The sequence below is a fragment of the Octopus bimaculoides genome, chromosome 27 (assembly GCF_046866305.1).
Source record: "Octopus bimaculoides isolate indiv1 chromosome 27, ASM4686630v1, whole genome shotgun sequence".
Classification (NCBI taxonomy): Eukaryota; Metazoa; Mollusca; class Cephalopoda; order Octopoda; family Octopodidae; genus Octopus; species Octopus bimaculoides.
The window spans coordinates 10,753,642-10,773,852 of NC_142954.1; the positions used below are offsets into that span (position 1 = coordinate 10,753,642).

The window sequence follows — 20,211 nt, forward strand, 5'->3', positions numbered from 1 at the left end:
GAGGGGAGAAAGGAAGGGTGGTAGGAAGGAAGGGAGAAAGGAAGGGAGAAAGGAAGGGAGGAATGAAGGGAGGAAGGAAGGGAGGGAGGAAGGTAGTAAGGAAGGGAGGAAGGTAGTAAGGAAGGGAGGAAGGAAGGGTGGAATGAAGGGAGGAAGGGAGGGAGGAAGGTAGAAAGGAAGGGAGGAAGGAAGAAAGGAAGGGAGAAAGGAAGGGAGGAAGGAAAGGAGGAAGGGAGAAAGGAAGAGAGGAAGGAAGGGAGGAAGGAAGGGAGAAAGGAAGGGAGAAAGGAAGGGAGAAAGGAGGGGAGAAAGGAAGGGAGGTAGGAAGGAAGGGAGGAAGGAATGGAGAAAGGAAGGGAGGAAGGAAGGGAGGAAGGAAGGGAGGAAGGAAGGGAGAAAGGAAGGGAGAAAGGAAGGGAGAAAGGAAGGGAGGGAGGAAGGGAGAAAGGAAGGGAGGGAGGAAGGTAGAAAGGAAGGGAGGAAGGAAGAAAGGAAGGGAGAAAGGAAGGGAGGAAGGAAGGGAGGAAGGAAGGGAGAAAGGAAGGGAGAAAGGAGGGGAGAAAGGAAGGGAGGTAGGAAGGAAGGAAGGGGGGAAGGAAGAAAGGAAGGGAGAAAGGAAGGGAGGAAGGAAGGGAGAAAGGAAGGGAGAAAGGAAGGGAGGAAGGCAGAAAGGAAGGGAGAAAGGAAGGGAGGAAGGAAGGGAGAAATGAAGGGAGGAAGGAAGGGAGAAAGGAAGGGAGAAAGGAAGGGAGGAAGGCAGAAAGGAAGGGAGAAAGGAAGGGAGGAAGGAAGGGAGGAAGGAAGGGAGAAAGGAAGGGAGAAAGGAGGGGAGAAAGGAAGGGAGGTAGGAAGGAAGGAAGGGAGGAAGGAAGAAAGGAAGGGAGAAAGGAAGGGAGGAATGAAGGGAGGAAGGAAGGGAGAAAGGAAGGGAGAAAGGAAGGGAGGAAGGAGGGGAGGGAGGAAGGGAGAAAGGAAGGGAGGAAGGAAGAAAGGAAGGGAGGAAGGAAGAAAGGAAGAAAGGAAGGAAGGGAGGAAGGAAGAAAGGAAGGGAGAAAGGAAGGGAGGAAGGAAGGGAGGAAGGAAGGGAGGAAGGAAGGGAGGGAGGAAGGGAGAAAGGAAGGGAGGAAGGAAGAAAGGAAGGGAGGAAGGAAGAAAGGAAGGGAGAAAGGAAGGGAGGAAGGAAGGGAGGAAGGAAGGGAGAAATGAAGGGAGAAAGGAAGGGAGAAAGGAAGGGAGGGAGGAAGGGAGAAAGGAAGTGAGAAAGGAAGGGAGGGAGGAAGGGAGAAAGGAAGGGAGGGAGCAAGGGAGAAAGGAAGGGAGAAAGGAAGGGAGGGAGGAAGGGAGAAAGGAAGGGAGAAAGGAAGGGAGGGAGGAAGGAAGGGAGAAAGGAAGGGAGGAATGAAGGGACGAAGGAACGGAGAAAGGAAGGGAGAAAGGAAGGGAGAAAGGAAGGAAGAAAGGAAAGGAGAAAGGAAGGGAGAAAGGAAGGGAGAAAGGAAGGGAGGGAGGAAGGGAGAAAGGAAGGGAGGGAGGAAGGAAGGGAGGAGGGAGAAAGGAAGGGAGGAAGGAAGGGAGAAAGGAAGGGAGGGAGGAAGGGAGAAAGGAAGGGAGGAAGGAAGAAAGGAAGGGAGAAAGGCAGGGAGGAAGGAAGGGAGGAAGGAAGGGAGAAAGGAAGGGAGGGAGGAAGGGAGGGAGGAAGGGAGAAAGGAAGGGAGGGAGGAAGGGAGAAAGGAAGGGAGGAAGGAAGGTAGAAAGGAAGGGAGAAAGGAAGGGAGGAATGAAGGGAGAAAGGAAGGGAGAAAGGAAGGGAGGAAGGAAGGGAGAAAGGAACGGAAGGAATGGAGAAAGGAATGGAGGAATGAAGGGAGGAAGGAAGGGAGTGAGGAAGGTAGAAAGGAACGGAGGAAGGAAGAAAGGAAGGGAGAAAGGAAGGGAGAAAGGAAGGGAGAAAGGAAGGGAGGAAGGAAGGGAGGAAGGAAGGGAGAAAGGAAGGAAGAAAGGAGGGGAGAAAGGAAGGGAGAAAGGAAGGGAGGAAGGAAGGGAGGAAGGAAGGGAGAAAGGAAGGGAGAAAGGAAGGGAGGAATGAAGGGAGGAAGGAAGGGAGGGAGGAAGGTAGTAAGGAAGGGAGGAAGGAAGGGTGGAATGAAGGGAGGAAGGGAGGGAGGAAGGTAGAAAGGAAGGGAGGAAGGAAGAAAGGAAGGGAGAAAGGAAGGGAGGAAGGAAAGGAGGAAGGGAGAAAGGAAGAGAGGAAGGAAGGGAGGAAGGAAGGGAGAAAGGAAGGGAGAAAGGAAGGGAGAAAGGAGGGGAGGAAGGAAGGGAGGTAGGAAGGAAGGGAGGAAGGAATGGAGAAAGGAAGGGAGAAAGGAAGGGAGAAAGGAAGGGAGAAAGGAAGGGAGGGAGGAAGGGAGAAAGGAAGGGAGAAAGGAAGGGAGGGAGGAAGGTAGAAAGGAAGGGAGGAAGGAAGAAAGGAAGGGAGAAAGGAAGGGAGGAAGGAAGGGAGAAAGGAAGGGAGAAAGGAGGGGAGAAAGGAAGGGAGGTAGGAAGGAAGGAAGGGGGGAAGGAAGAAAGGAAGGGAGAAAGGAAGGGAGGAATGAAGGGAGGAAGGAAGGGAGAAAGGAAGGGAGAAAGGAAGGGAGGAAGGCAGAAAGGAAGGGAGAAAGGAAGGGAGGAAGGCAGAAAGGAAGGGAGGAAGGAAGGGAGAAAGGAAGGGAGGAATGAAGGGAGGAAGGAAGGGAGAAAGGAAGGGAGAAAGGAAGGGAGGAAGGAAGGGAGGGAGGAAGGGAGAAAGGAAGGGAGAAAGGAGGGGAGAAAGGAAGGGAGGTAGGAAGGAAGGAAGGGAGGAAGGAAGAAAGGAAGGGAGAAAGGAAGGGAGGAATGAAGGGAGGAAGGAAGGGAGAAAGGAAGGGAGAAAGGAAGGGAGGAAGGAAGGGAGGGAGGAAGGGAGAAAGGAAGGGAGGAAGGAAGAAAGGAAGAAAGGAAGGAAGGGAGGAAGGAAGAAAGGAAGGGAGAAAGGAAGGGAGGAAGGAAGGGAGGAAGGAAGGGAGGAAGGAAGGGAGGGAGGAAGGGAGAAAGGAAGGGAGGAAGGAAGAAAGGAAGGGAGAAAGGAAGGGAGGAATGAAGGGAGGAAGGAAGGGAGAAATGAAGGGAGAAAGGAAGGGAGAAAGGAAGGGAGGGAGGAAGGGAGAAAGGAAGTGAGAAAGGAAGGGAGGGAGGAAGGGAGAAAGGAAGGGAGAAAGGAAGGGAGAAAGGAAGAGAGGGAGGAAGGGAGAAAGGAAGGGAGTAAGGAAGGGAGGGAGGAAGGGAGAAAGGAAGGGAGAAAGGAAGGGAGGGAGGAAGGAAGGGAGGGAGGAAGGGAGAAAGGACGGGAGAAAGGAAGGAAGAAAGGAAGGGAGGAAGGAAGGAAGGAAGGTAAACAACCATGCGCGAGTAAATCTCGTGAGGGTCTACCTGTTTGCAAGGGAGGTTAATCATATATGCCTTATCCAAGAGTATTTCCCCTTTGACCATAAAAGTTTATAATTTCCGAAAGTCGTATTTCTCTATGTATTTTGCCAAACTTAAAATATGATTTTGATTCCTGATATGGAGTCGTGCGTTGAAACGGGTCCTGGTGTACTAAAGAGGGTCGTTATGCCACTGGTAATAAGGTACTATTCAAGAATAGTGGTCCCGGTGGCCGCACTCACACACTCGCGCTAGCTAGTCGTGACTAGTCGATCCTACGACTACCTAGCGCGAGTACTCGTCATACGCAAAACATCCGAGGCTTTTTTCTAAACAAAGTAAATAAATTTTTGGGTCCAGATGGACTATTCTTTTTTTACGGAATCTCACGTTTTAGGCTATGGAGATTCTGATTCTGAAAAAAACATTTCAAAAATCTCAATTTCAAAATTTCGATTCCCCCCCCCCCCCCCGGTTTTTATATAGATCCACAGGGTAAACCTAACCCTAACTCAAACCCTAACCCTTACCGTAACCCTGACTCTAACCCTAACCCTGACCCTAACACTAGTTTTGTGAGATTTAGCTGTTATTTCTAGCATGTAAATAGCCTGCTTGGTGGGGGGGGGTTGAAATTTTTCAAAAAATTTTTTTTCAGAATCGGAATCTCCATAGCCTAAAACGTGGGATCCGTAAAAAAAATTAATAAATAAGGGGGGGGGGGGAAGGTTCAGATTACATATAGTCCATCTCTACCAATTTTTTAATCATACACTGCCTGTTTTTGGTAAAGAGTCCATTAAAAAGTCGGTCTTTCAAAATCTACTGGTTGTTCAATGGTATCAGTACAGGATGGGACAATACAAGTAATTATCTTTTGCGCAACCTCTACCAAATTGGTGGACTTATGGACATCGTAGAAATAGATGAATCTATGATGTACAAGCGCAAATACAACGGAGGATGGGATAGAGAGGATAAAAATAGGTTTTTAGTCTTTGTACCTGACTGTTCTTCTGAAACTCTTCTACTACTTATTAAAAAATTTATCAAACCAGGGACGAGTATATATTCTGATTGTCGGAGTGCGTCGCGCTAGATAGTCGTTTTAGGATCGACTAGTCACGACTAGCTAGCGCGAGTGTGCGTGTGTGCGCACCGGGACCACTCTTCTTGATAATAGTACGTGATAAGAATAAACACTGTTTCAATTTCACTCCTTTATTGTAAGTCAATTGTTGTCATTCAGTTGTTTATCGAAGTCCTGTCACGACTTCATCAATATCATATCCTTTCTCCTCCACGTCTGTTCTGAGTCTCAGAACGCATGTAAATATGTAAGGCTGTATATGTATATTGTGGATTCGTCTACCTTGGCCTTAATGATATTCGTTCGCAATGGCAAGCTTTGGGGCAGCCATTATGAGCCCTTCCATTTCTTTCCTAAGGTTTTTCTCTCTTCAGCCATAACCAAGATTCCTCTGCTGTTGTTGTTGTTGTTGTTGTTGGCACTCCGTCGCTTGCGACGTCGAGGGTTCCAGTTGATCCAATCAACAGAACAGCCTGCTCGTGGAATTAACGTGCAAGTGGCTGAGCACTCCACAGACACGTGTACCCTTAACGTAGTTCTCGGGGATATTCAGCGTGACACAGAGTGTGACAAGGCTGACCCTTTGAATTACAGGCACACCAGAAACAGGAAGAAAGAGTGAGAGAAAGTTGTGATGAAAGAGTACAGAAAGGGTTCGCCACCATCCGCTGCCGGAGCCTCGTGGAGCTTTAGGTGTTTTCGCTCAATAAACACTCACAACGCCCGGTCTGGGAATCGAAACCGCAATCCTATGACTGCGAGTCCGCTGCCCTAACCACCGGGCCATTGCGCCTTCACGCACAGGCATAGATTTCTCCTGAAACAGCAGACAAGCAATATCAAGCCCTCACCAGTAAACTCAATATGCTAGAAATAACAGCTATCTGGAAAATATTCTTTCCTTGATTTAATGACCCTTTTGTTTCTTTCTACATCTCAACTCTCCATTTCTATTTCAGTTTTGGTGCCATGTCATGAGGGAAAGTTGTATGGGGTGAATGATGTCATTAACCAATTCTGAAGGATTGCCAAATCTTTTACATCAGCGCTGGATTAACCATTAACCAAAATAAGCACATGCTTAGAGTATCAAGGAAAAAAAGTCACCACAGAAATGGTAAATGGTTTATGACACACACAAAAAAAAAAAAAACTATTTTAAACTTGCTAAAATAATATTTGAAGTGGTTTATATTATCAGAAATATAATTTTAAAGTAGTGTTCATGGTGCCATGGTAAGAATCTCATGAAAGACTTTGCAATTAAAAAACTAAAAGAACGCTTTTCATATATAAAGTGGAGGCTGTGTGGTAAGTAGCTTGCTTACCAACCACATGGTTCCGGGTTCATTCCCACTGCGTAGTGGCACTTTGGGCAAGTGTCTTCTACTATAGCCTCGGGCAGACCAAAGCCTTGTGAGTGGATTTGGTAGACGGAAACTGAAAGAAGCCCGTCGTATATATGTATATATATATATGTATGTGTGTGTGTGTCTGTGTGTGTCCCCCAACATCGCTTGACAACCGATGCTGGTGTGTTTACGTCCACAGATGCCAGTCAAGCAGAGCTGTCATCAAATTTGATTTCGATTTCACTTACTTCAACAGGTCTTCGCAAGCATAGTTTAGTGTCCAATGAAGGAAAGATACACATAAGTGGTCTGGTTACACCACTGGCATAGGCCACAGGTTATGGTCTCACTTGGCTTGTACTCACTGTCAAAATTAGACTTCAAAACACGATTTTACGCAATCTCCAATTCATGGCACTATGAATCACTCTCATAATTTTGTGGACCCAAAAAGTGGTCCACAATCATGTGGAGGCATAAATTCAGATCGAGCAGAGACATGTGACGGCTGCATATAGACAAGGCCATTGTTGGCAAAGTCTGTAAATCTAATGGACCCAGGTTCCACATTTGCCATTATGAATGCCTCCAGTGTCTGCCTTTCTATCCAGAACATGTTGCAGGTATCCTGTCTTCTGAATCTTCGTGTATAAACCAACAACCACCGAATATCTGCATTACTCTAACTCATTTTCTATGAAGGACAGCTGCTACGGATGTTGTTTAGTGCTTATATGAAACTAGGTGGCCCCTTGCTGTCAAAAATGATGGTTAATTGCAGTGTTTATAAGGTACAAAACCAAAATTCTTTTATTATCAAATTTTTTTTTGTGTGAAAAATCTATCTGCAACTAACATTCCTTGACTGCTTGTTTGCTTCAAAAGAATTTTAGTTTTCTTTCCTTCTTGTACGACTTAAGGCCACATAAAGCTAGCCATGACTAAATTACTGAAAGAACACTGGGTAAAAATTTCTTAATATAAATAAAGGACATGTATAAATTGTTAAATTAAGATGTGTATTTATAATATACCTTTCAACTGCTGTCGTTTTATATGCTTTATACACTCAGGTAATAATTATTTTCTCTAATGAGTTTGTATATGCTTGTGTAGGTGTGTGTGATTATAATAATTATTTTTAACAAAACAGATTGACTATGGATGGTAAATCAAATTAATACACTAAATTCAAAATTTGCCAGTGCCACTGGACTGGCTCCTGTGCAGGTGGCATGTAAAAAACACCATTTTGAGCGTGGCTGTTGCTAGTACCGCCTGACTGGCCTTCGAGCCGGTGGCACGTAAAAGCACCCACTACACTCTCGGAGTGGTTGGCATTAGGAAGGGCATCTAGCTGTAGAGACTCTGCCAAATCAGATTGGAGCCTGGTGCAGCCTTCTGGCTCACCAGTCCTCAGTCAAACCGTCCAACCCATGCTAGCATAGAAAGCGGACGTTAAACGATAATGCTGATAATGATGATGATGATGATGATGATGTGATAATTACTGTATACCTACTTTTGCACACACACACACACACACACACACACACACTCCCTGTATAATCTTCGCAAAATGATATGTCTGTGAAAGCATTCCTACACGTGTGCCCCAACTGACTTTGTTTCCTCATAACTTCCAGAAAAATGGATATTTTTTAATGAAATTTTCGACAAATACACTTCAGATGGTGTAGATTCTGGTTATAATGGAATTTATGGTGAAAAAATTTTTCCAAGGGTAGAATAAGGAGTTTAAGAAAATTCACACGAGACAGCTTTCTTTATACATAACTTTCAGGAAAATGGGTAATTTTTTTTAATGAAATTTCCCATAAATACCTTTCAGAGTGTGTAGGTCACAATTATATCGGAATTTAATATGAAAAAAGCAAATTTGGCGAGTTTGTACACATGCATACAGACACAAGTCACATTTATCTACAAAATGAAACTTGAAATTTCAAAAAAGATTGTGATGTATGTCAGTGTGAGCACACTATTTTTCTTTTCACATCAAATTCCGATATAATCGTAATTCACACACTCTGAAAAGTATTTGGAGAAAATTTCATTGAAAAAATAGCCATTTTTCTAAAAATTATGAACAACAGGAGTGGCTGTGTGGTAAGTAGCTTGCTTACCAACCACATGGTTCTGGGTTCATTCCCACTGCGTGGCACCTTGGGCAAGTGTCATCTACTATAGCCTCGGGCCGACCAAAGCCTTGTGAGTGGATTTGGTAGACGGAAACTGAAAGAAGCCTGTCGTATATATGTATATATATATATATATGTATGTGTGTGTATATGTTTGTATGTCTGTGTCTGTCCCCCCAACATCGCTTGACAACCGATGCTGGTGTGTTTATGTCCCCATAACTTAGCGGTTCGGCAAAAGAGGCCGATAGAATAAGTACTAGGCATCCAAAGAATAAGTCCTGGGGTCGATTTGCTCGACTAAAGGCGGTGCTCCAGCATGGCCACAGTCAAGTGACTGAAACAAGTAAAAGAGTAAAAGAGTAAAGCCGACTCTTGTGAATTTTCCGAAACTCTTCTTCCAAACCACAGAAAAATTATTGGCAATGTCTTATTATTTCACAACAAAGACCGATATTAGCAGAATCTACATCATCTGAAGCATATTTGTGGTAAATTTCATTAAAAATTATCCATTTTTCTGAAAGTTATGAGGAAACAAAGTTGTGAGGGAGGAGGGGGGCAGACGTCAGAGATAGTGTGTGTGCATATGCGAGAATGAATATGTGTGCGTGAGTGTGTGTTCGTTACTCTTTTACATGTTTCAGTCATTTGACTGCGGCCATGCTGGAGTACCGCCTTTTTTTAGTCGAGCAAATCGACCCCAAGACTTATTCTTTGGAAGCCTAGTACTTATTCTATCGGTCTCTTTTTGTCGAACTGCTAAGTTACGGGGACGTAAACACACCAGCATCGGTTGTCAAGCGAAGTTGGGGGACAAACACAGACACACAAACACATACACATGTCTACGTCTTGTTTGCAATGTCCTGTACCCAAATATGCACCTATATATACAGGTAGACGTAGGTATGCACATACCTGTACGTATATATGCATATTCTCATTTATTATTTGTTTTACATATTTACACATATATATACATATATACGACGGGCAATAAAAAAAATTTGGATCGTATTAAATTTATTTCTTCAAATTTTCACAAGAAATTAATAATACATTCATTTAAATTTGTGATTTTAGCCTATCGTCTGCATCAACTGCCATTAATACACACGATATCGTGATTGTCAGTCCCCGTGCGAATAACACATCCAAGATCTTTAAATTTTCTGTAGAATTGCAGGAAAGCAGTCAAATCTTCCTCAAACAACACAATAACGTTTAAAAAGAAAACAAAAACACGAAACATTGTGCCACAATACGATCGGCCTCAACCAAAATACGACCTAAAAAACCACTATTTTCCTATTTGCAATAAGTATCAAACGCACATATATGGTGTGTATTATGTAATACTACATTTGTCAATGAAATCAATGTTTCGCTGAGGCCTAACAAAATAATTAAAGCCACAAACGTACCAAAGGAAGTGAAAAAACTCGGCGAAGAAAGATGGCTTCTCGCACCCGTGTATGAAGCTAAAAAGAATGTAACGTGTGCTGTATAAACAATCATTAAACAACTTTATTTTATTAAAAGGAGCCATTGTAATTGGAAATTGAGGAAATTTACATAAGAAATGTATAATACGTGTAATATACTTATTTTAAATAAATGAAAATTAGCAGCGTTAGGCTGTTATTCTGACTGTTGTGTATATAATAGCTATTTTATGCCCACACTATCGGTAGTCCCTGTAGCGCAGGGGATAGCGCGCTGGACTTCTAATCCAGAGGTCGTGGGTTCGAATCCCACCAGGGATGAGGACTGCTACTATTTTTTTTTTTCTTTTCATGACTATTTAAGTTCCTCCTTTCGAATGTTATATGTTTCTATTTATTACTTGTTTTTTTTATTTGATTTCTTTCAGTTTTATTTCTTTCTAAATGTTAATTTCAGTTCAGGAACTTGCTTTCTATATAGGTTCTTATGTATCTTTACTCTATGGAAAGTGATTTGACAACCAATTTATCGATGCCGTATTTGGAGTATAATATAGAATTTACCAAGTTTCAAAATAGAATGGCAGACAACTATATATTTATCGTCGACGAAACGTTTTTACTGTTGGATATGCGTGTACACTCACACACAGACATATATAATAATATACGGATAGATAAACATACTGACACACACATACATACAGTCAAACACTTATACATTAAAAATATATATACATATATATATATATATATATATATACACACGCACACATATGTATATGTACGTGTGTGCGTGCGTGTGTGCGTATGTGTGTCCCCCCAAAATATAAATGCGCGAGTATGTAGTTAGGTATGTGTGCTTTTAGCCCCAACAAAACTCGGAAACGGTGAATCTTCGAGTAAAAAAAAAAAAAGAAATAAAAAACGAGCGTCAGACTAATACATCCTTTTGTTGTTTACACCACCTGTCCTCGTCTGTTGTTTTTTTCGTACATTCTCCCATATATATATATATATATATAAACACACACACAGAGACAATTAGCCTGTTATTTTCTTTGATGCCATATCAGTTTTGGAGAAATTCTTGAATCTTGAGATTATCTCCCCATCTATTATGCGGAGCTGGACTCAGATGCCATTCGGTAATTATATGTCTTCTGGAGGTGGAGACAATGTGGTAAGATGTTTGCTTCCCAACCGCATGGTTCTGGGTTCACTCCAGCTGCATGGTACCTTGGGCAAGTGTCTTCTACTATAGCTCTGGGCTGACCAAAGTCTTGTGCTTGGATTTAGTTGATGGAAACTGAAAGAAGCCCATTGTATATGCATATATGTGTGTGCATGTGTGTGTGTGTGTGTCTTTGTGTATGTCTCCCACCACCACGTGACAACTGGTGTGTTTACATCCCTGTAACTTAGCAGTTCAGCAAAAGAGTCTGATAGAATAAGTACCAAGCTTTATAAAATAATAATAATAATAATAATAATAATAATAATAATAATAGTATTGGGGCTGATTCATTTGACAAAACTTTTTCAAGACTGTGCCCCAGTATGGCCATAGTCTAATGACTCAAACAAGAAAAAGTGAAAGAAGTAAAAAAAATAAAGATAAACAGGAGTGGCTGTGTGGTAAGTAGCTTGCTTACCAACCACATGGTTCCGGGTTCAGTCCCACTGCGTGGCACCTTGGGCAAGTGTCTTCTACTATAGCCTTGAACCGACCAAAGCCTTGTGAGTGGATTTGGTAGACGGAAACTGAAAGAAGCCCGTTGTATCTATGTATATATATATATATATATATGTATATCTGTGTATATGTTTGTGTGTCTGTTTGTCTCCCCCCCCCCCAACTTCGCTTCACAAACGATGCTGGTGTGTTTATGTCCCCGTAACTTAGCGGTTTGGCAAAAAGAGACCGATAGAATAAGTACTAGGCCTCCAAAGAATAAGTCCTGGGGTCGATTTGCTCGACTAAAGGCGGTACTCCAGCATGGCCGCAGTCAAATGACTGAAACAAGTAAAAGAGTAAATAAAGATAAACAAAATAAAATAATTAGCAAACAAAATATTTTAATTATTTTTTTTACCTTTTATCAGTTTCTTTCTTTTTTTTTTTTTTTTTATCCTTTCAGTCAAATACTTTTTTACAAATCAGCAAGGATCATGTGAAAATATTTATTACAAGACCTCCAAGTTCAGAATGAATGACATGGGTTTTTTTTTCCATCTCTATGAATATTTTATATTCGTCAATACTAACACATGTGCGTCTGTACATATGTTGTTTTTTGAGAATATGAAGGAAAAATGGGTCAAACTATGATATAACTGTTCCGATTCCTGTCTTTTCATTTCAACACCGGAAATATTTTCTTTGTTTTTAAGGTGTTATTTTTGGCTTTTAGCAGTCCATTAAAAAAATATATATATAATTTTTTTTTTGTTCATTTTCAATTTCATTTTGTTGATTGTTTTATTTTTTCGGTAGATTGGTTAAAATAATAAATTAGACTTCGGTTTTAACTACATACATATTAATGACTCTTTATGATTAAACTCAACCATACACACACACAAACATATATATATATCAATATATATATATATATATATATATATATATATATATATATATATATATATACACACACACATGCATATGTATGAATGTATGCTTGAAGAGCCTGTGCACAGAGAGATGAAACTCAGACTGGCGCAACTAAAATAAAAAATAGCTCTACCATAGTATTGAGTACTTTCTTCTGACAGTCAACACTAAATGTGTGTGTGTGTGTGTATATACATGTACATATATAAATAGATATGTATACATATGCACATATACATATATATATATCCTTTTAATATATTTAGGGCAAATGCTTCTAAATGCACTCATAAAAGCTCTTATGCTTCTGTCAGTTATTCTTATCTTCCAGAGAAACCCTATGGGATGATAGGTTGGTTTTATACACATACACACACATATATGTACATATGCACCTATTCAATATGTATGTTTGGTTTTATATATATCTGTAAAAATATGTGACACTTATTTGGTAGCCATGAAAAAACTCCCAGTTTCGGATGCCGGGAACTCAGAGTTTTATCATGGCTACCAAATAAGTGTCACGTATTTTTACAGATAAATTCCTCTATTTGCATAATATCGATGTCTCTTTCTTTCTTTTGTTGTCCTTCTATCAATATATATATATATATATATATATATATATAAAGCACCCACTACACTCTCGGAGTGGTTGGCGTTAGGAAGGGCATCCAGCTGTAGAAACTCTGCCAGATCAGATTGGAGCCTGGTGTAGCCATCTGGCTCAGCAGTTCTAAGTCAAATCGTCCAACCCATGCTAGCATGGAAAGCGGACGTTAAACGATGATGATGATATATACACATACATACATATATACACATATATATAGATACTCTTTCTATTAAAGCTGCAAAAACAAACAGGAATGTGAAACTCTGAGTCACAGTTTTTTGTGTCTTTCCTGCAGCTTTAATAAAAAAAGCATATTACTCTACCTTTTGTATTCGAGTACTATTTCCACCTCGTTTCACATTTATGGGCTTACTCACATGTATGTGTGTATATATATATATATATATATATATAATGTTTTCAGTGATGACCACACCCCATCCTAGGAGAGATTACCACCCTTGAACTCATTTCAATAGAATAGCAAATGACTAATAAATGAATGGAAGTCAAAATTGAAAGGGGGGGTACCTCCCTCCCCCTCTTTCTACCTATGTCTATCTATCTATCTATCTTCACTGTCCTGGAACCTCACCTCAAAAAACAAAAAACAATGTTCTCTTCTAAACAAAAACAAAAAAAAACATGTTTTATATAAATAAACAATGTGTTTGTACATTCACAAAAATATTTTATTTGACGAGTTCAAAAAACGAATGAAGGTGCTAATAATAATGACTAAATTTTTTTTTAATTCTTTTTCCAAAATTCTGGCAACCTCCTCCTTTTTTCCTCAATATTCATTATCTGTACATCACACACACATATATTTTTTCAGAATCTCCTTGATTCTTTTAATACATTTGTTCCCTGGTATTAAATTGATATTAATTAATATCCAATCTTTTACCCTACTGTTTTAATTTTTATATATATTTTTTATTCTTCGAAACGCTGGTGTTTTAATGGTGGCAGCTGATGAAGGATATGTTCTCTATGTGGCCTGTGTGTTTTTTGTACCTTGTTTATCATTTTGTCCATGTTCTTTTGCAGCATCATGTACCCAGATATGTATCTGTATGTACATGTAGATGAAGGTATGTACATACATGTACATATATATGCATCATCATCATCATCGTTTAACGTCCGCTTTCCATGCTAGCATGGGTTGGACGATTTGACTGAGGACTGGTGAAACCGGATGGCAACACCAGGCTCCAGTCTGATTTGGCAGAGTTTCTACAGCTGGATGCCCTTCCTAACGCCAACCACTCAGAGAGTGTAGTGGGTGCTTTTACGTGTCACCCGCACGAAAACGGCCACGCTCGAAATGGTGTCTTTTATGTGCCACCCGCACAAGCCAGTCCAGGGGCGCTGGCAACGATCTCACTCGAAAATCCTACGGGAGCCAGTCAGGCGGTACTGGCAACGGCCACGCTCAAAATGGTGCATCTCATGTGCCACCCGCACAAGAACCAGTCCAGGGGCTCTGGCAACGATCTTACTTGGCTTGCCGGGTCTTCTCACGCACAGTACATTTCCAAAGGTCTCGGTCAGTAGTCATCGCCTCGGTGAGGCCCAATGTACGAAGGTCTTGCCTCACCACCTCAGCCCAGGTCTTCCTGGGCCTACCTCTTCCACGGGTTCCCTCAACTGTTAGGGTGTGGCACTTTTTCACGCAGCTATCCTCCTCCATTCTCACCACATGTCCATACCAGCGCAATCGTCTCTCTTGCACGCCACAACTGATGCTTCTAATGTTCAGCTTTTCTCTCAAGATACTTACACTCTGATGGGTATTCACATTGACATTACACATCCAACGGAGCATACTGGCTTCATTCCTTGCGAGCTTACGTATGTCCTCAGCAGTTACAGCCCATGTTTCACGGTTGTTTGTACGCATGCGTCATACAGTCTGCCTTTTACTCTGAGTGAGAGTCCCTTTGTTGCCAGCAGGGGTAAGAGCTCTCTAAACTTTGCCCAGGCTATTCTTATTCTAGCAGCTACACTTTCAGCGCACCCACCCCCACTACTAACTTGGTCGCCCAGATAGCGGAAGCTATCGACTACCTCTAGTTTTTCACCCTGAAATGAGATAGAAGTTGTTTCCTGTTTGTTTACAGTCTTGCTAGTTAACCTGCCTTTGATGTTGCTGCACCTCTTATGTGTCCATAGCTTGCACCGGGTACATCTTATAGAGTTACTACCTACTCCTTTTCTACATACTGACCAGGGCCATCTACCTGAAGGGGTTTGTGTTTTATCTACCTTCCTACTTATTAGGATTTTGGTTTTAGCTAGGTTGACTCTAAGGCCCTTCAATTCTAGACCTTGCTTCCACACCTGAAACTTCTCCTCTAGTTCTGATAGTGACTCCGCAATTAGGGCAAGGTCATCAGCATAGAGGAGCTCCCAGGGGCAACCTGTCTTGAACTCCTCTGTGATTGCCTGGAGGACTATGATAAATAAGAGGGGGCTGAGGACGGAACCTTGGTGGACCCCTACCTCTACCCGGAATTCATTGCTGTACTCATTTCCAACCCGCACCTTACTGGCAGCATCTCTGTACATGGCTCGCACAGCTCTCACTAACCATTCTTCTATCCCAAGTTTCCTCATTGACCACCAGATAAGGGATCGGGGGACCCTGTCAAAGGCTTTCTCCATGTCAACGAAAGCCAGGTACAGAGGTTTATCCTTAGCTAGGTATTTCTCCTGCAACTGTCTCACTAGAAATAAGGCATCAGTAGTGCTTTTACCTGGCACGAACCCAAACTGCATCTCATCTAAATTGATTCGCTCCCTAATTAGTTGGGCTATGACCCTCTCTGTAACTTTCATAACCTGATCTAACAGCTTGATGCCTCTGTAATTATTTGTATCTAAAGCGTCACCTTTACCTTTGTAGCAGTTGACTATGATGCTGCTACACCAGTCATTGGGTATGACTCCTTCGTGTATCACCTGGTTCGTAATACGGGTGACTAGGCTATAGCCAACACTGCCAGATATTTTGAGCATCTCTGCAGTGATTCCTGATGGGCCGGGGGCTTTCCCGGTCTTCATACTCTTAATTGCTTTATCTACCCTGGTACTATCAACTCGGATAGCTGGTACCTCTATTGGGTCGACATACGGCAGGCTCTCTTTCTCCCATTCATTCTCTTTATTAAGCAATCTATCGTAGTGGCATCTCCAGACCTCTTTCTTTGCATCCTCATTTAATGCAAGCGTACCATCATCCATGCGAACACATTTCTCTCCTACAACATCACTATTCTCTCTCCTACACTGTCTTGCAACACGAAATACCTCGAGTCTTTGGTCCTCACGGCGCAGAACATTGGCAAATCTTTCCTTATCTGCTTCCCCTCTGGCTAAATAAACCTGTCGCCTAGCCTCCCTTCTGGCACATTGGTACAATTCCCTGCTACCACCGTTCTTCCAGTCCTTCCAAGCCTGTTTCTTTTGTCTAATAGCCCTGTCTACATGTATGCATATGTGTGTGCGTAATCTAAATATCAACATTAATTTTGACACCAGATGTGACAAAAAAACCCCCCAAAAATCATTGGGTTGATTTGTGGATTAACCTACCCACCCACCACTACCACCACAAGGATTCCATTGAGTGAATGTAATATAGAAGTGGTGAAAATAAAAACCTACAGCAACATTAACCATGTGGCGGTCATATATAGATTGCAGTTTAACATGGAGGGTTCTTTTTGTTATTGGATGGTAGGGAGAAAAAAGAAAATTTTAAAAAATTATAATTATTGCTTCCAACTATTAAAGCTAAAGAATATTTGAAAATTCATTATTATTATTATTATCATTATCATTAACACTTTTACTTAATGCAGTGAGGTGACAGAATCGTTAGCAGGCTGGGCGAAATGCTTAGCAGTATTTCATGTCTATGTTCTGAGTTCAAATTCCACTGAGGTCGACTTTACCTTTTATCCTTTCGTGGTCGATAAATTAAGTACCAGTGAAATACTAGGGTTGATGTAATCTCAACTAGTTCCCTTCCACAAAATTTCAAGGCCCTGTGCCTTCAGTAGAAAGGATCATTAACACTTTTGTAATCATACCTCTGTTGAAATATACTTCATTTGTTTCAACTAGTTTTGTAAATGTAGAAGAATTTACAGTTCTATATTTAAGAGATGAGGAATTATGTACATTATTTACATTTGACGGATATTTGTCCTCATCTTATTTGTTGTTAACACGTTTCAGCTGATATACCCTCCAACCTTCATCAGGTGTCTTGGGGAAATTTCGAACCTGGGTTCTCATTCCTTAGGAATTTTTCAATCATCATCATCGTTTAACGTCCACCTTCCATGCTAGCATGGGTTGGACGATTTGACTGAGGACTGGTGAAACCGGATGGCAACGCCAGGCTCCAATCTAATTTGGCAGAGTTTCTACAGCTGGATACCCTTCCTAACGCCAACCGCTCAGAGAGTGTAGTGGGTGTTTTTACGTGTCACCCACACAAAAACGGCCACGCTCGAAATGGTATCTTTTATGTGCCACCCGCACAAGAGCCAGTCCAGGGGCACTGGCAACGATCTCGCTCAAAAACCCTACAAGGTCAGTTATTATTATTATTCTAGGCAGTGACCTAAAGAATAATAATAATAATAACAACAACAACAACAACAACGAAAAATACCTTAGGAATGAGAACCCAGGTTCAAAATTTCCCCAAGACACCTGATGATGGTTGGAGGGTATATCATTCGAAATGTTGTGTTAACACCAAACAATATGAGGACAAATATCCATCAAATGTAAGAAGAATTTAATAAAATAGCTTGGTCATTATAACCTTTTTATTACCATATTTCTATAGAAATGCACTACCTGTGTTTCAATTCTGAAAAATAATGACGGATTTAGTAAAATACCTTTGTCATTATTAAGCTGGCTTTTTGGATAAAAAGCTACGATATAATGCAAGATTATTTGAAAATGATATCATTAAATAAGCAAAATATTTGACAGAGCAAGCTGAATGCTAAAACGGTTCAATAAACTACTTTTGTTTCACCTGAATGGGTAAAAAATATGTGTGGTGTTATGTTCAATAATAATTTCCAAAATATGAACAGAAACACAAAGAACTAACAGGAAATCCACACACAGGACAAAACTTTGCTAATTCCTCGTCAATTATTGTCCAAAAGATCCTAGTTTCAATTAATGACTGAAACAAAATATATATATATATATATATATATATATCTGTAAAAATATGTGACACTTATTCAGTAGCCATGATAAAACTCTGAGTTTCGGATGCCAGGGTGGGAGCCCACGCCAACATCCCTTTGTTTTAACGGTCATTTTTCACAGGAATTTTCAATGGCCGGATAACTGAAGAGATGTTGGCGTGGGCTCCCACCCTGGCATCCGAAACTCGGAGTTTTATCATGGCTACTGAATAAGTGTCACATATTTTTACAGATAAATTCCTCTATTTGCATAATATCGAGGTCTCTTTCTTTCTTTTGTTGTCCTTCCTGTCGAATATATATATGTACATTATATATACACACACACACACATATACGAGGGGGTGCTGAAAAGTTCCTGGCTTTGGGTAAAATAAATTACAGGAGAATCAGTTAATTATGATTTTATTGAACATATTCCCCTCTTAGACTCACACACTTATTGCAGCAGTCCTTCAGTTTTTCTAAGGCCTGTAAAAGAACTTGGAAGGTTGGGCCTCTGACCAGGTGTTTCACAGTACCCTCAAAGCCAGGAACTTTTCAGCACCCCCTTGCATATGTATGTGTTGCTTTGTGTTGATATTGTTTGATAGTTGCAAATGATTGTTCGTCACAGCTTGCTTACCAACCACATGGTTCTGGTTCATTCCCAAAGCCTTGTGAGTGGATTTGGTAGACATAAACTGAAAGAAGCCCATCGGAAATATGTATATATACATGTATGTGCATGTATATGTTTGTCCCCCCAACATCGCTTGACAACCGATGCTGGTGTGTTTACGTCCCCATAACTTAGCAGTTCAGCAAAATAAACCGATAGAATAAGTACTAGGCTTACAAAGAATAAGTCCTGGGGTTGATTTGCTTGACTAAAGGCGGTGCTCCAGCATGGCCACAGTCAAATGACTGAAACAAGAGAGTATTTCCAAAATTTTCCATCTTGTACATTTTTGCTATCCACTTCATTAAGTTTGTTTAGTTTTAAATATGATGTGGGACTTTGAAGAACAATTATTCCAGAACTCTACCTGAACACAGAGCTGCAAAATTCCATTAGGAACTATTGCATTATTACAAGGAAATGAAACTGGGATTAAGGGGTGGTGGTCACATGAGACTGTAGGTTTGCCATAATTTCTAATAGAGACACAAGGCTATAGTTTTGGGGTAGGGTGGGGCAAGGAACAAGTATGTCATTGGTGGTTTTGTTTTCTCATCCCTGGAAGAATACAAAAGGTGGGATTTGAACTTTGAATGCTCAGAGCCAGAACAAGTAACACAAGGGTTTCTTTGTTTTTCGTTTTTTTTTTTTTATCCAATGCTCGATTCAACCTATTAATAACAATAACAACCCTTTATTTTGATATAAGGCCAGCAAAGTTGAGGGGCAGGGAATTTGGTTACTTCAATCCCCCTCCCCAGGACTCAACTACTAATTGTTTAATCAAACTCAAAAGTCAACCCCAGCAGAATTTTGAACTCAGAATGTAAAATTCAACAAAATGTCACTTAACATTTTGCCCTGCATGCTAATGATTCTGCCAGCTGGTTATCTTAAGGCACAAGGAAGATTCTAGGGGAGGAGTACATCAATACACTGACCCCAGTACTTGAGTGGTACTCATTTTATTCTATTTTTATTTATGCACCCTTTTCAAGCCTAGCCAGGCTCATGGGCCCAGTTTCCCGGTTTCAATTCAGCCAGCTCACTACTTTAACTCTTTAGCATTCAAACCAGCCATATTTGGCCCAAGTATACTACCCGTATCATGTTAAAACTGGCCCCTTGTAACTACAATATAATGTCATTCTGAAAATGAACAATCAGGCATGGTTGTGTAGTAGGAAGTTTACTTCCCAACCACATAGTTCTGTGTTCAGTCCCACTGCGTGGCACCTTGGGCAAGTGTCTTCTACTATAGCCTTGGGTCGACCAAAACCTTGTGAGTGGATTTGGTAGATGGAAACTGAAAAGAAGCTTGTCACATATACATAACTATATATCTCTATGTGTATGTCCTTGTGCCTGTGTTTGGCCCCCACCACTGCTTCACAACTGGTGTTGGTGTGTTTACATCCTTCTAACTTAGTAGTTTGGCAAAATCAACTGGCAGAATTAGTACCAGGCTTAAAAAGAAAGAAAAAAAAAAAAGAACTGGGGTTTATTCCTTTGACTAAAATTCTTCAAGGCAGTGCCCCAGAATGGTCACAGGTCAAAGCCTGA

General features: G+C 41.1%; 1 non-coding gene across 1 annotated transcript; it reads left to right on the plus strand.

The window, feature by feature from the left end:
• Nucleotides 1–9,744: 9,744 nt before the first annotated feature.
• On the plus strand, nucleotides 9,745–9,817 carry Trnar-ucu (transfer RNA arginine (anticodon UCU)). Its single transcript has one exon. It is a non-coding gene; the product is annotated as a tRNA-Arg (tRNA).
• The last annotated feature ends 10,394 nt before the right edge of the window (nucleotides 9,818–20,211 follow it).